The 14,533-nt window shown below is 43.0% G+C and overlaps 1 pseudogene; it reads left to right on the top strand.

Moving 5' to 3' along the window:
* The first annotated feature begins 5,523 nt into the window (after positions 1–5,523).
* Positions 5,524–6,514, top strand: LOC106635002 (cytochrome c, somatic-like; annotated as a pseudogene).
* The last annotated feature ends 8,019 nt before the right edge of the window (positions 6,515–14,533 follow it).

Below are 14,533 nucleotides of genomic sequence, written 5' to 3'. Positions count from 1 at the left end.
TAAAATATTAAAAAGAAAATGCAGAAAATGCAAAGATTTCTAGGAGGGATACCCAGACCAATATCTGCACTTCAAATCTTAGAAGTTAAACATTTATCAAGACATGATTCTGTACACCCTCCATTCAAGCCACCAGAAATCTGAGACAGAATCTCATGTGTCTGAGACTCGACCACTCTGATTTTGAAGTGAAATTATTTCAAATGCTTAAATGGGTAGCACTGAATGTTTGTCTGTTATTTTTCCAAGCCCAGCACCTATTCCCCGTTCTGGTACCAGCATGCTAGATTTCCTTTGGGACGCCACCCCACCTCCTGTCTCAGGCTCAGTGAGCATGGGAGAGATCTACCCTTCCACCTGGCAGGTGGAACGCCGGACTCTGTTCTGGCCAATCAGAGCCCAGGGATGGTTATGCGCTCTAACTTTGTCCAGTCAGAATGAAGCCTCTAATTTAGTTGGGGAGGAGGACCATTACTGAAAGGGATTCCCTCTCTCTTTTGCTGGGACCCCCTGGGATTACAGATGACCTGCAGCCACTGGGGGCTACCCCAGGGCTCCTGAGAGAGAAGGTAACACTGAGGAAAGGTAGAGCTGAGACAGGGTTAAACCAAGTCCCAGTGACATAGTTTGAGCCACAAGATCAGTGGTGCCTGAAACAAGCCCTAACCTTAGACTTTTCAGTTATGTGAATCAGTGAAATTGTGTGGTTGTTGTTTGTTGGTTTGGTGTTTTGTTTCATTTTGTCTAAGTCAGATAAAAATGGATTTTCAGTTATCTTGAAACTGAAAATCTGCTGACTGGCACGCCATCCCGCTGGCTTGTGTGCTGTGCACATTAACAAGACTCACCTTTTCTTAGGATTCATCCTATGTGCAAGATTACCAGGATGTAGCCAGATTCAGGATGCCTGTTTTTATAGCTTAGCTACAGACTTTTTCTTCACCTCTAGCAATTGCCTATGCCCTTTCAGCGGCCTCAGCAGGGAGAAGCACAGCGGGACTCCTTGAAAGGCAGATCCAGAAGGCTGGTTATGTGGACAGCTCACCACAGTTAACTGGGGTAACCACAGTTGGCCTGGGCAGTCCAGAAGCAGATGACCCACCCCCATACTGTGGGCAGCTCTTCCTGCAGTGCTTAACTCCAGAAAAAAACCCTCCACCAGTTCCTTACTAAGGTGGTAAACAACCCTAAGAAATCTGGCTCTCTAAGCTTGGGACAGCCAAGAAATGAGTCAGCCTTCTGGAGAAACCCCCCTTGCCACAGCCTGTGCTTCCCCATTTCTGCCAGGGCCCCAGCCCCAGCCCCCATGTCAGTAAAGCCTATGCATTTCTTTCAAGAGCATGACAAAACCTCATATCTGAAAAGCACTGAAGTGCTGTACCTCTTTCAAAGTACTTGTGCATTCATTATCTCATTAGGATGCAAGATTTGCTATTTTTTTCTTCAGGTTCTTTTTTTTTTTTTTTTAACTCAAATCCAGCAGAGTTTTTTCATGTGGTTCTCAATGAGACTTGAGAAGAGAAAATCAGAATTCAATCCAAAAGCACAGCTTTTCTAGAGACATAAATATAATCCTTCTCTCTCATGCCAGAAATAACAAGGGGGCAGAGGTTAGATTCTAGAGGAAAGAACATTGAGTGTGAACTGAAACCTTTCTAGTTACAGATCTACCACTAAGTAGCTGTGTGACTTGGACAAGCCCCTTAATCTCTCTGCACTTCAGTTTCTTCCTTTGTAAAATGGCAGCATTGAGGCTTCCTGGGAACACTGGCCTTGATATTTTCTAAGCATCTTTGAAGCTCTGAGGTTTTATGGCTTGGTGAATTGTAGAATCTGAGGAGACTGATTTATAAGCAAGTTGGCACGTTTTTTAAGCCCAGTCATTCCTTTGGTGTGTGCAAGGGAGAGCCCCTGCTCAGGGTGTCAGGAGCCATAGCACATTGGGATGTAGACTGAGCATGGCCCACTTCCCAGAGACCCCAAGGCCCACCTTAGGCCCACCTCTGATGGTGGTGGTTGGTTGGTGGCGGTTAGTTGGTTAAATGAAGGGTGAGATCCTGACCACTCACTAAATGCTGAACTCTTGATAGATTAGGAGGAAGCTCTGCTATCTGTGGGATGAGGCACAGCAGATGATGTGGTTTGGCTGTGTTCCCACCCAAATCTCATCTTGAATTCCCACATGTTGTGGGAGGGACCGGGTGGGAGATAATTGAATCATGAGGGCAGGTCTTTCCCATGCTGTTCTCGTGATAGTGAATAAGTCTCATGAGATCTGATGGTTTTAAAAATAGGAGTTTCCCTGCACAAGCCCTCTCTGTGCCTGCTGCCATCCATGTAAGATGTGACTTGCTCCTCCTTGCCTTCCGCCATGATTGTGAGGCTTCCCAAGCCATGTGGAACTGTAAGTCCATTAAAACTCTTTCTTTTGTAAATTAGCCAGTCTCGGGTATGTCTTTATCAGCAGTGTGAAAACAGACTAATACAGCAGATGTCAGATTGGTTCTTGGAATGGAAGGTAAGCGAACTCTAGTGTTTACTGAAGACAGGGCCTATGTAGGGATTGGCAGGGTAGGGTGGTAGGCCCTACTTAGCAGTACAGAGACTGACCCAAGGCACTTTTCTTGCTGAGTTCAACCTTCTTCTGCAACCCTTTCTTCTGGCAAGTGCTTTCTGCCCAGTGGGGAGGTGAAAGGGTCCCTCACCTTCATGAACCCCTTCTGTGTGAATATACCCTCCAATAAATCCTGGCTCTTCTTTCCATTTCCAATGACTACTTTGAGAAATTAGGATGTCAGTGGTTCATCTTGTCTCATGCAAGCCTGAATTATGTATTCTTTAAGAACAGTGACTATGATCCATCAGACTGTCTTCCACCTGTCATTCAGCATGGCTTTGGCTCTGAACTCTCCACCAACCTTTTTCCTTCCCTGCAACACACACATTCAAAATTAAAATAACCCATTACCACCACCACTAACAACCTCCCCCAACCATCCCATTATAGATCATATACTCCCAGGAAGTTTTTCTTTGTTCCTAAATTAATTCATACCAATGTGGTGATGGTCACTCAGGCTTGTTACTTGTCTACCTGCCCTACCACAACTCTAAATATGTATTTCCATTTTAACAGGAGATGTTGGATCCAATTTGTCAAAAACTATCTCATTAAAGGAACAAACTTGTTTCAGCATCAGACTTACGATGTGATATTTTTGTCTTAATCCCTCAAAGTACTGAGAGAAGGTTGGGTACTAGTGAAGTCAGAGCTATTAGGGGGCACCCTGGCTAATCAGGCCTTCCTCTGGGCCAGCAGTGCCATCCTATTTATACCTACAGTTTTAGCATTCAGAACAAAATCTTACTACACAAAGAAATTTATAGATTTAATGCAATTCCTATCAAAATACCAATGACATTCTTCATAGAAATAGAAAAAAAATCTTAAAATGTATATGGAACCACAAAAGACCCTAAATAGTCAAAGCAATCTTGAGCAAAAAGAAAGCTGGAGGCATCACACTACCAGACTTTAAAATATCCTACAAAGCTGTAGTAAGCAAAACAGCATGGCGCTGGCATAAAAACAGACACATAGAACACTGGAACAATAGAGAACCCAGAAATTAATCCATGTATCTATAACCAACTGATTTTTGACAAAGGTGCCAAGAACCCTTATTGATAGTCTGTTCAATAAATGGTTGAGGCAAAACTGGATATTCATATGCAAAAGCATGAAACTAGATTCCTGACTTTCATCCTATACAAAAATCAACTCAAAGTGGATCAAAGACCTAAATGTAAGACCCAACCCTATAAAACTACTAGAAGAAAACATGGGGAAATGCTTCAGGACATGGGTCTGGGAAAAGATTTTATAAGACTTCAAAAGCATAGGCAACAAAAGTAACAATAAACAAATGGGATTATATCAAACTAAAAAGCTTCTACACAGCAAAGGAAATAATCAATAGAGTGAAAAGACAATCAACAGAATAAGAGAAAATATTTGTAAACTATTCATCCAACAAAGGATTATTATCTAGAACACACAAGGAATTCAAACACTTCAACAGCAAAAAAGCAAATAATTCAATTTAAAAAATGGGCAAATGGGCCAGGCATGGTGGCTCACACCTGTAATCCCAGCACTTTGGGAGGCCAAGGCAGGCAGATCATTTGAGGTCAGGAGGGTGGATCACTGGAGGTCAGGAGTTGGAGACCAGCCTGGCCAACATGGTGAAACCCCCTCTCTACTAAAAATATAAAAAATTAGCCGGGTGTGGTGGCACATGGGTGTAATCTCAGCTACCCGGGAGGCTGAGGCAGGAGAATCGCTTCAACCTGGGAGGCAGAGGTTGTAGTGAGCTGTGATCGTGCCACTGTACTCCAGCCTGGGTGACAGAGCAAGCCTGTCTCAAAAAAAATAAAATAAATAAAATAAATAAATAAAAGGGCAAATGATCTGAACAGATATTTCTCAAAAGAAGACATACAAATGGATGGTCAACAAATATATAAGATAATGCTCAATATTACTAATCATCAGGGAAACACAAATCAAAACCATCACGAAGTATCATCTCACTCTGGTTAGGATGCTATTATCAGAAACACAAAAAAATAACAAATGCTGTTGAGGATGTGGAAAAATGGAACTCTTATTCACTGTTGGTGGGAATGTAAACTAGTACAGCCACTATGGAGAAGAGTTGGAGGTTCCTCAAAAAACTACAAATAGAACTACCATATGATACAGCAATCCCACTACTGGGCATTTATTCAAAGGGAAAGAAATCAGTATATCAAAGAGACATCTGTGCCCCTATGTTTATTGCATCACTATTCACAATAGCCAAAATATGGACTCAACCTAGGTGTTCAATAACAGATGAATGGATAAAGAGAATGTGGTATACATACACAATAGAACACTATTCGGCTATTAAAAAAAGAATGAAATCCAGTTATTTGAAGTAATGTGGATAGAATTGGAGCACATTATGTTAAGTGAATTAAGCCAGGAACAGAAAGTTAAATACTGCATGTTCTCACTCCTTTGTGGAAGCTAAGAAAAGTTGACTTCATAAAAGTAAAAAGTAAAACAGAGGATACTAGAGGCTCGAAGGGCAGAGGGAAGTGGGAGTTAGAGAGATGTTTATTAAATGATACAAAATTACAGCTAGATAGAAGGAGTAAGTTCTAGTGTTCTATACCAGTGGTCCCCAACCTTTTTGGCACCAGGGACCAGTTTCATGGAAGACAATTTTTCCACAGACCAGGGAGTGGGGGATGGTTTCAGGATGATTCAAGCGCATTACATTTATTATGCACTTTATTGCTATTATTATTACATCGTAATATTAATATGTAATGAAATAATCATACAACTCACCATAATGTGGAATCAGTGGGAGCCCTAAGTTTGTTTTCCTGCAACTAGATGGTCCCATCTGGGGGTGATGGGAGACAGTGACAGATCATCAGGCATTAGATTCTCATAAGGAGCCTGGCATGTGCAGTTCACAATAGGGTTCGCACTCCTGTGAGAATCTAATGCTGCCATTGATCTGACAGGAGGTGGAGGTCAGGCCGTAATGTGAGCAGTGGGGAGCAGCTGTAAATACAGATAAAGCTTCGCTCAGTAGCCTGTTGCTTACCTCCTGCTGTGTGGCCCGGTTCCTAACAGGCCATAGACTGTTACGCGTCCATGGCTCAGGGGCTGGGGACCCCTGTTCTATACCACTGTAGGATGACTGGATGTAACAATAATATATAGCTTCAAATAGCTAAAACGGGCCAGGCACAGTGGCCCGTGCCTGTAATCCCAGGACTTTGGGAGGCCGAGGCAGGCGGATCACTTGAGGTCAGGAGTTCGAGACCAGCCTGGCCAACATGACGAAACCCCATCTCTACTGAAAATACAAAAGTTAGCTGGGCGGGGTGGCATGCACCTGTAATCCCAGCTACTAGGGAGGCTGAGGCAGGAGGATCGCTTGAACCCAGGAAGCAGATGTTGCAGTCAGGTGAGAGTGTGCCTGGGCAACAGAGCAAGACTCCGTCTCAAAAAAAAAGTAGCTAAAAAATGGATATAGAATGTTCTCAACACAAAGAAATGAAAAATGAGAGAGCGGGACATCTGGTTTCTGAGTAGGAACCTTCACAGTGCCAATGACAAAAGAGAGAATTAAATATGGGTGATGTTGAGAAAAGCACGAATATTTGTGTTCAGAAGTGTGCCCAGTGCCACACCACGGAAAAGGGAGGCAAGCACAAGACTGAGCCTAACCTCCATGGTCTCTTTGGGTGGAAGACAGGTGCCCTTGGATTCTGCTACACAGACACCAGTAAGAACAAAGGCATCACCTGGGGAGAGGACACACTGATAGAGTATTTGGAGAATCCAAAGAATTAGATACCTGGAACAAAAATGATCTTTGGCGGCATTAAGAAGAAGGGAGAAAGGGCGGATTTGATAGCTTATCTCAAAAAAGCTGCTCATGAGTAATAATTGGCCACTGCGTTATTTATTACAAAAGAGAAATGTCTCATGAATTTTTTATATGTATCGTAATTTAATAGATTTCATACACCAGAATTCAAAAAGAAAAAAGAGAAATGGTAAATGAGATGATGGATATGCAAATTACCCTTATCTAATCACTGTATATTATATGTATCAAAACATCTCTATGTACCCCATGAATATATACAATTATTATATGTCAATTTAAAAAAAAGAACAAAATGTCACATTGCATTTGCCAGTCCCCCAGCTTTCATAATGTTATTTTGCTGTTTTGTTTCTGGGATCTTCTCTCTTTTTCCTTAAATCCTTACCCAGCCTCAGATGCTCCTAGCTCTGTACAGGCCTGAAACTGGAACGTGGAATCTTGACACCCTCTGAAAACTCCTCTGGATTTACCCGCCCTGTGCCCCTCCACACACCATTCCTATTCCCCTTACAGAGGCTCCTGCTCCTCACCCTCAAGCCCCAGGACATCATGGCCCAAGCTTAAAACAGGACCAGAGAAAGGGACCAGAATCCATTAAGTAAAACCAAATTCAGGTTAATAGCAGGAAACCAGGTGAAAATCTCAGGAGCTTCTGGATGTATATTACAAGGGGACAACTTTCTATTCCAGGAGTTTGCCAGCTCTGAATTTGGTCCCAGGCCAGTACTCTTTGCCACTCACCTATTTTATTTTTAAATTATTATTATTATTATTATTTATTATACTTTAAGTTCTGGATACATGTGCAGAACGTGCAGGTTTGTTACATAGGTGTACATGTGCCATGGTGGTTTGCTGCACCCATCAACCCATCATTTAGGTTTTAAGCCCCGCATGCATTAGGTATTTGTCCTAATGCTATCCCTCCCCCTGTCCCCCACCCACTGGCAGGCCTTGGTGTGTGATGTTCCCCTCCCTGTGTCCATGTGTTCTCATTGCCATCCTATTCTCTTACACAAGGTTGAGAATGTCTGTGAACAGGAACATTCCTCAATTCTCCCATCTTGGAAGTCAGCTTGATTCTTTGAATGTAAGGGTTAGAAGGGTCAGACTGGCCGGGTGCGGTGGCTCACACCTGTAATCCCAGCACTTTGGGAGGCCGAGGCGAGTGAATCACCTGAGGTCAGGAGTTCAGGGCCAGCCTGACCAACATGGAGAAACCCTCTTTCTACTAAAAATACAAAATTAGCCAGGCGTGGTGGCTAATTAATTCCAGTAATCCCAGCTACTTGGGAGGCTGAGGCAGGAGAATCTCTTGAACCCTGGAGGCACAGATTGCAGTGAGCTGAGATTGCGCCATTGCACTCCAGCCTGGGTCAACAAGAGTGAAATTCTATCTCAGGAAAAAAAAAAAAAAAAAAAAGAGAGAAGGGTCAGACCCAGCCCTGGGACATCCTCAAATGTTGAGATGCTCTGGATTTTGATGGCCTGTACTGGCATTAACACACAACCATAGGCAAACTATGAAACAATTTGCACTGGTGTATAAAATATGGTGGCCAAGCTGAAGTAATAACCTGAATAAACAAATAATATAAGGCAATATCTCTTAAGCTTGGAATTCTAAAAGCAATGGAGAGTCCCAAGGGAAAACAATACCACTCTTAACTATCTTATTCCTACTCCCACAGCCTGGGGCTGAGTCTTGGTGCTGGAGAGAAAGGAAAGAGCTGGCTTTCTTCCAGTTCCTCATTCATCTTGCCTGGCCCTGCCTGGTCCACACTTAAACTTGTTTGTTAGAAATATGGTCACTTTAGTCATCTTCTACCCAGTCATCAACTCCCCCTTTCTGCTCCCTGATATGGATTTGGTAAAAGCCATGGCAAGTGCTCAGGAGAGGGAATCACCAGAAACCTTTGTTAGTCCAGAGTTTAGAGATTAAGGGTAAGCCTCATAGGGGTTGGGAGTCTTATGGGGACTATATAAGAGATTACTAAGGAAGGGAGAAAGAGGCATATGAGGGCTGATGCTGAGGGAATCTGCTAACAGCAATCCAAGGTCATCCCTGCAGGTAGGTCTGTGGCTGAGTAGATTCCTGTAGAATAGATTCAGGTAGACTATGTTCAGCAACACTGGAGCAGTCAAGCAGGCTTTGTTCCTAACTTCACTTCTCTTATCAAGGAGCTTTATCATCATCTCTATGCTTCTAAAACCTCACTGCTGTTTCCCAGCTTATTACCCCAGAAATAGACTTGGGCCAGCATGGATGACAGAAAATGTTATTTGCTCAGCTCTCTGATTCCTATACTTGCCAGCAGCAATCATGACTGCCAGCACCAAAAGGACAGAGGGAGTCTGGGTCAGCCCTGCTTTATGCAAAACAAGGTATGGAAATCCAGATATTTTTCCCAAAATGATACATTTGGGAGGAGCGTATGTATTTATTTGCTTATTTCATTTAAATTTTGCTTTCCAAAAACACCTCTGAAGGGTTTCTTTAGCTTTTACATGGTTCTATTTTTTTAAGTTATCTTTGGTATAAAATTATATCATCACTTTACCAAAAAATTTGGGAAAGAATTGAAAAAAGAAAACAATCACACATGACTTCATTGTCAATACATCTGTCACTTGCTAGCATTTGGAATATTTCTTTCCTATCTTTTCTCCTATACACATTTTTTCTTATAAACATTAGATTCACTTTGTTTTAAAAAAAATTTTAAGTAGTTAATGCACATAATAAAAAGTATAAAAAGTGACAGTCCCTCTCCTCCACCCTTATCCCCAGTGACCACTTTAAGTCTTGTACATCTTTCCAGAAAATAACTTTTCTTTTCTTTCTTTCTTTCTTTCTTTCTTTCTTTCTTTCTTTCTTTCTTTCTTTCTTTCTTTCTTTTTTTTTTTTGTCTGAGATGAGGACTCGCTCTATTGCCAGCCTGGAGTGAAGTGGTGTGATCTCAGCTCACTGCAGCCTCCACCTCCTGGGTTCAAACTATTCTCCTGCCTCAGCTGCCGTAGTAGCTAGGATCACAGGCATCTGCCACCACGCCTAGCTAATTTTTGTATTTTTAGTAGAGATAGGATTTTGCCATGTTGGCCAGGCTGGTCCTGAACTCCTAACCTCAGGTGATCTGCCTGCCTCAGCCTCCCAAAGTGTTGGGATTACAGGCGTGAGCCACCGTGCCCGGCCAAATAGCTTTGCATATAAGGTGTCTTGCTGGGGATGGGGGTGGGCATGTACTGTGAGGGGCAGGGGGCAGGCAGCAGATCTGCTTCTGCTAGGAATGTGGACACATGAACCACATGAGCAACCCTTCCATGGTGTCAGAATTGCGAGATGTAAACTTGGAGCTACCAGGGATGGTGTTTCTGGCCATGTAACTAGAATAAGTGAGTGGAGAGCTGGAGACAGCACCCTGGTGCTATTAGAGATTATGAATCTAGCTCTTTTCTGAAGTCTATGTCCTTGGCCTTCCATGAATTAGTGTTGTTCAAACTTCCTCAGAATTTATGAGCAATAGTTTTTTTTCTGTTAAAATTTGTTTGGCCAGATGCAGGGTCTCACATCTGTAATCCTAGCACTTTGGGAGGCCGAGACCGGCAGATCACTCAAACCCAGGAGTTCAAGACCAGCCTGGGCAACATGGCAAGACCCTGTCTCTACAAAAAAATACAAAAAATTAGCCAGGTCTGGTGGTGTGTGTCTGTAGTCCCACCTACTGGGGAGGCTGAGGTGGGAGGATCACCTGAGCCTGGGAGGTCAAGGCAGCAACGAGCCATGATCCTACCACTGTACTCCGGGCTGGGTGACAGAGCAAGACCCTGTCTCAAAAAAAGCAATTTTTTTTGGTTTGAATTAGATATATATCATGTTCTAACAAATTAGCACATTCAGCATAAGCATTTTCTTTCTCTGTACAATCTTCATAACCACAATTTTTAAGGATAAAGAAGAGCAACAAACAACAAAGTATTAGATGAACTGGATGTCATCAAACTAAAAACTTGTGTGCTTCAAAGGACACTGTCAAGAAAGTGAAATAACCCACAGGATGACAGAAATGTGCAAATCATATATCTGATAAGGGACTTATATCTGGAATATATTATTTTAACAACTAAGTAATAAAAAGACAAACAGGCTAATTTAAAAATGGGGAAAGGATTTGAATAGACATTTCTCCAAAGAAGATGTCCAATGAGCACATGAAAAGATGCTCAACATCATTAGCCACCAGGAAATGCAAATCAAAGCCAAAATGAACTAGTGCTTCACTGCCACCAGGATGGCTATATTAAAAAGGCAAGTAACAAGTGTTGGTGAGAATGTAGAGAAACTGGAACCCTCATATACTGCTGGTGAGAATGTAAAATTGTGCAGCTGCTTTGGTAAACAGTCTAGTATTTCCTCAAAAGCTTAATCATAGAGTTACCATACAACCCAGCAGTTCCACTCCTGTGTATATCTCCAAGAGAAGTGAAAACGTATCCATATAAACACTTGCACATGAATGTCCATAGCATCATTATTCGTAATAGTCAAAAAAGGGTGGAAACAACTCAAATGTTCATCAACTGATGAATAGATAAGATATGGTATGTATATATCATGAAATACTATTCAGCAATAAAAAGAAAGGAATAGCTGGGTGTGGTGGCTGACACTCGTAATCCCAGCACTTTTTGAGGTTGAGGTGGGAGGATCCCTTGAAGCCAGGTGTTCTAGACCTGCCTGGGCAACAAAGCAAGACCCTGTCTTTACAAAAAATAAAAATTAGCCTGGCATAGTGATGTGTGCCTGTAGTCCCAGCTACTCGGGAGGCTGAAGCAGGAAGATCACTTGAGCCCAGGAGTTTGAGGCTATGGTGAGCTACGATCACATTGTGCTCCAGCCTGGGCCACAAAGCAAGACCCTCATCCACTCCAAAAATAAATAAAATAGGCTGGGCATGGTGACTCACGCCTATAATCCCAGCACTTTGAGAGGCTGAGGTGGGCAGATCACCTGAGGTCAGGAGTTCGAGACCAGCCTGGCCAACATGGTGAAACCCCGTTTCTACTAAAATACAAACATTAGCCTGGTATGGTGGTACACACCTGCAATCCCAGCTACTTGGGAGCCTGAGGCAGGAGAATTGCTTGAACCCGGGAGGTGGAAGTTGCAGTGAGCCGAGATCACACCACTGCACTCCAGCCTGGATGACAGAGCTCTGTCTCAAAATAAATAAATAAATAAACAAATAAATAAATAAAATAAAATAAAAATAAATAAACAAAGGAATTACCAAAACATGCTACAAGTTGGATGAGCCTTGAATACATCACACTAAGTGAAAGAAGCCAGTCACAAAGAAGCACATAGTGTGTGATTCCATTTGTATAAAATGAAATGTAGAATAGGCAAATCCACATAAAAACAGAAAGTAGATTTTCCTAGGGGTGGGAGCTTGGGGTAAGATGGGGAATAATTACTAAAGGGTGTGATGAAAATGTTCTAGAATTATGGTAATTGTGAAATTCCATGTATTTATTAAAGCCATTGCCTTTATACTTTAAATGGGTTAATTTTATGGTATATGAATTATATCTCAACAAAACTGTTATAAAAAAGAATAGTATATTGGGTGGATGTACCACTGAGATTAGTTACGTAGATGTCAGGTACAAGCTTTTCCTCTGTTGTTCATACTGCTTTGTGTTTCATATCATTTAACAGATATTTACTGAGTATCCGGGGTACAGGAGATATAAAAAAGCATGAGAACATCTCATGGCCCAGCCAGGGAGGCGACACCCATGCACAGAAGGTAGCTAACTGGGCAAAGCACACATAGCAAATGCTAGTGGGTTCAGAGGCATGCTTGCCATCATGGGCTGTGCACCCAAAATGAGGCTTCCCTGATGAGTGAAGAATATTAAAGAATAAATAAGCAGGGCATAGTGGCTTACACCTGTAATCCCAGCACTTCAGGAGGCTGAGGTGAGAGGATTGCTTGAACCTAGGAGTTCAAGACCAGCCTAGGCAACTTGGTGAGACCATGTCTCTACAAAAACAATTAAAAAAAAAATTAGCCAGGCATGGTGGTGCACACCTGTGCCCCCAGCTACTCAGGAGGCTGAGATGGGAGGATCATTTGAGCCTGGGAAACAGAGGCTGTAGCGAGCTGTGATGGTGCTATTGCAGTCCAGCTTGGGTGGCAGAGGGAGACCCTGTCTCAAAGACAATTAAAAAAAAATTTTTTTTAAGTTGTAAAACAGAACACAATTATATAAAATCTGAAAATTGTTCTAAGGGCATAGAGCAAATGGAGAAACATTATTGAAGTTCTTACTAAATCTTAGTAATAACAATCTGTCTCTGGCATTTAAGGCATGACCTATTCTTTTGCTCCTCCTCCCCCCTCCCTGTTATGGAAACTGTACCTGAGAGCTCTATTCTCGGTAAGAAGGTTTTTACCCAGGTAGGGGCAGGCCACCAGGGTTTCTAATCCCCTCCCTAGTCCTCTGCTGTAGAAGCTGTATTCCAGGCAGGATCTGGTCCCTCCCCTCACCCAACCCCAACTGTAGGAGAGAAATTCTGTTCCAGGCATGGCAGGCTGAGAATACTGGGAGCAGATCACTTCACCTTTCTCCTCCCAGCCAGTTTGTAGAGTGGAGGAGTTTCTACACCAGAAGGGGCAAGCAGAGAGGATCAGTGGCTTTTCCTGCCTCCTCCACTGCCCACTCACAGAGCCAGGTGTCACTACAGGCAACATGGGGCCCCACCCCCAGCTCTGATGCAGTGTCCTGGGGTTCTCCCAGGAAGAAAAGCAGCCCATAATGACAAAGAACTTTAGAGCTTTACTTGAGGACACAGGCTGTATTGGAACAGAGCCTGGAGAACACTGCCTAAGGTGTTGTGGAAAACAACAGAGACCTTGAAAGAGAGCAGTTAAGAGGAGGCTGGTAGCTCCATGACACAGCAAAATGGCAGAGCAGCTAGAAATTTCATATAGAGAGCCAGGGAAAGAGAAATCAAAGTACCCTGCAAGCACATTCAGCTCTAGGGCTCAGGAAAGGGTGTGCACATGTTTCTGGTTGCATGGGGCAGACTTGAAAATATTCTCTAAGCCACACACAGGCCCCTTAACAAAGGGCAGAAGCCTCATTGGCACAAAGGCCTTAAACAGAACCTGTGGATTAACACTGACTGAACAATAAACTACTCTGACCAGGGCAACTCCTAGGAAGCCGGGCTTGGAACTAAAATCATGCTTTTCCCTAGTAGTCGAGAACATTCTGGGCACACCCAAGACTGCACCCTATCATGAGCCATCAGAGAGGGAACCTCCATGCTTCTAGGCCCAGGCTAACAATGGGGCAAAAAGAGGTAAAGGGAGATAGGATGACAATGTCTCATCAAATAGAGAATATCAAGTACTATGAACACAGTGAAAAATTCACTACAGGGACTTAACGATAGATTTGTTCTGTCAAAAATAAGAAGCAGGCCAGGTGCATTGGCTTATGCCTGTAATCCCAGTATTTTGGGAAGCCAAGGCAGGAGGATCACTTAAGTTCAAGACCAGCCTGGGCAACATAGTGAGATGACCCCATTTTTACAAAAAATAAAAAAATTAGCTTGGCATGGTGGTGCATACCTGTAGTCCCAGCTACTTGGGAGGTTGAAGTGGGAAGATCATTTGAGTCCAGGAGGTCAAGGCTGCAGTGAGCTGTGACTGCACCACTACACTCCAGCCTGGGCAACAGAGTGAGACCCTGTCTCAATAAATAAATAAATAAATAAATAAATAAATAAATAAATAATCAGAATCAGTGAATTTAAAGCAGATCAATAGAGGTTATACAATCATAAGAGGAAAACAATGGGCCGGGTGCAGTGGCTCACACCTGTAATCCCAGCACTTTGGGAGGCCAGGGCAGGCAGATCATGAGGTCAGGAGATCGAGACCATCCTGGCTAACACTGTGAAATCCCATCTCTACTAAAAATACAAAAACAAAATTAGCCAGGCGTGGTGGTGGGCGCCTGTAATCCCAGCTACTTGGGAGGCTGAGGCAGGAGAATGG

Source organism: Pan paniscus, chromosome 6, assembly GCF_029289425.2.
Source record: "Pan paniscus chromosome 6, NHGRI_mPanPan1-v2.0_pri, whole genome shotgun sequence".
In the NCBI taxonomy this organism is placed as follows: domain Eukaryota; kingdom Metazoa; phylum Chordata; class Mammalia; order Primates; family Hominidae; genus Pan; species Pan paniscus.
The sequence above is the reverse complement of the archived record's forward strand: the minus strand, read 5'-3'. Positions and strand labels throughout refer to the sequence as shown.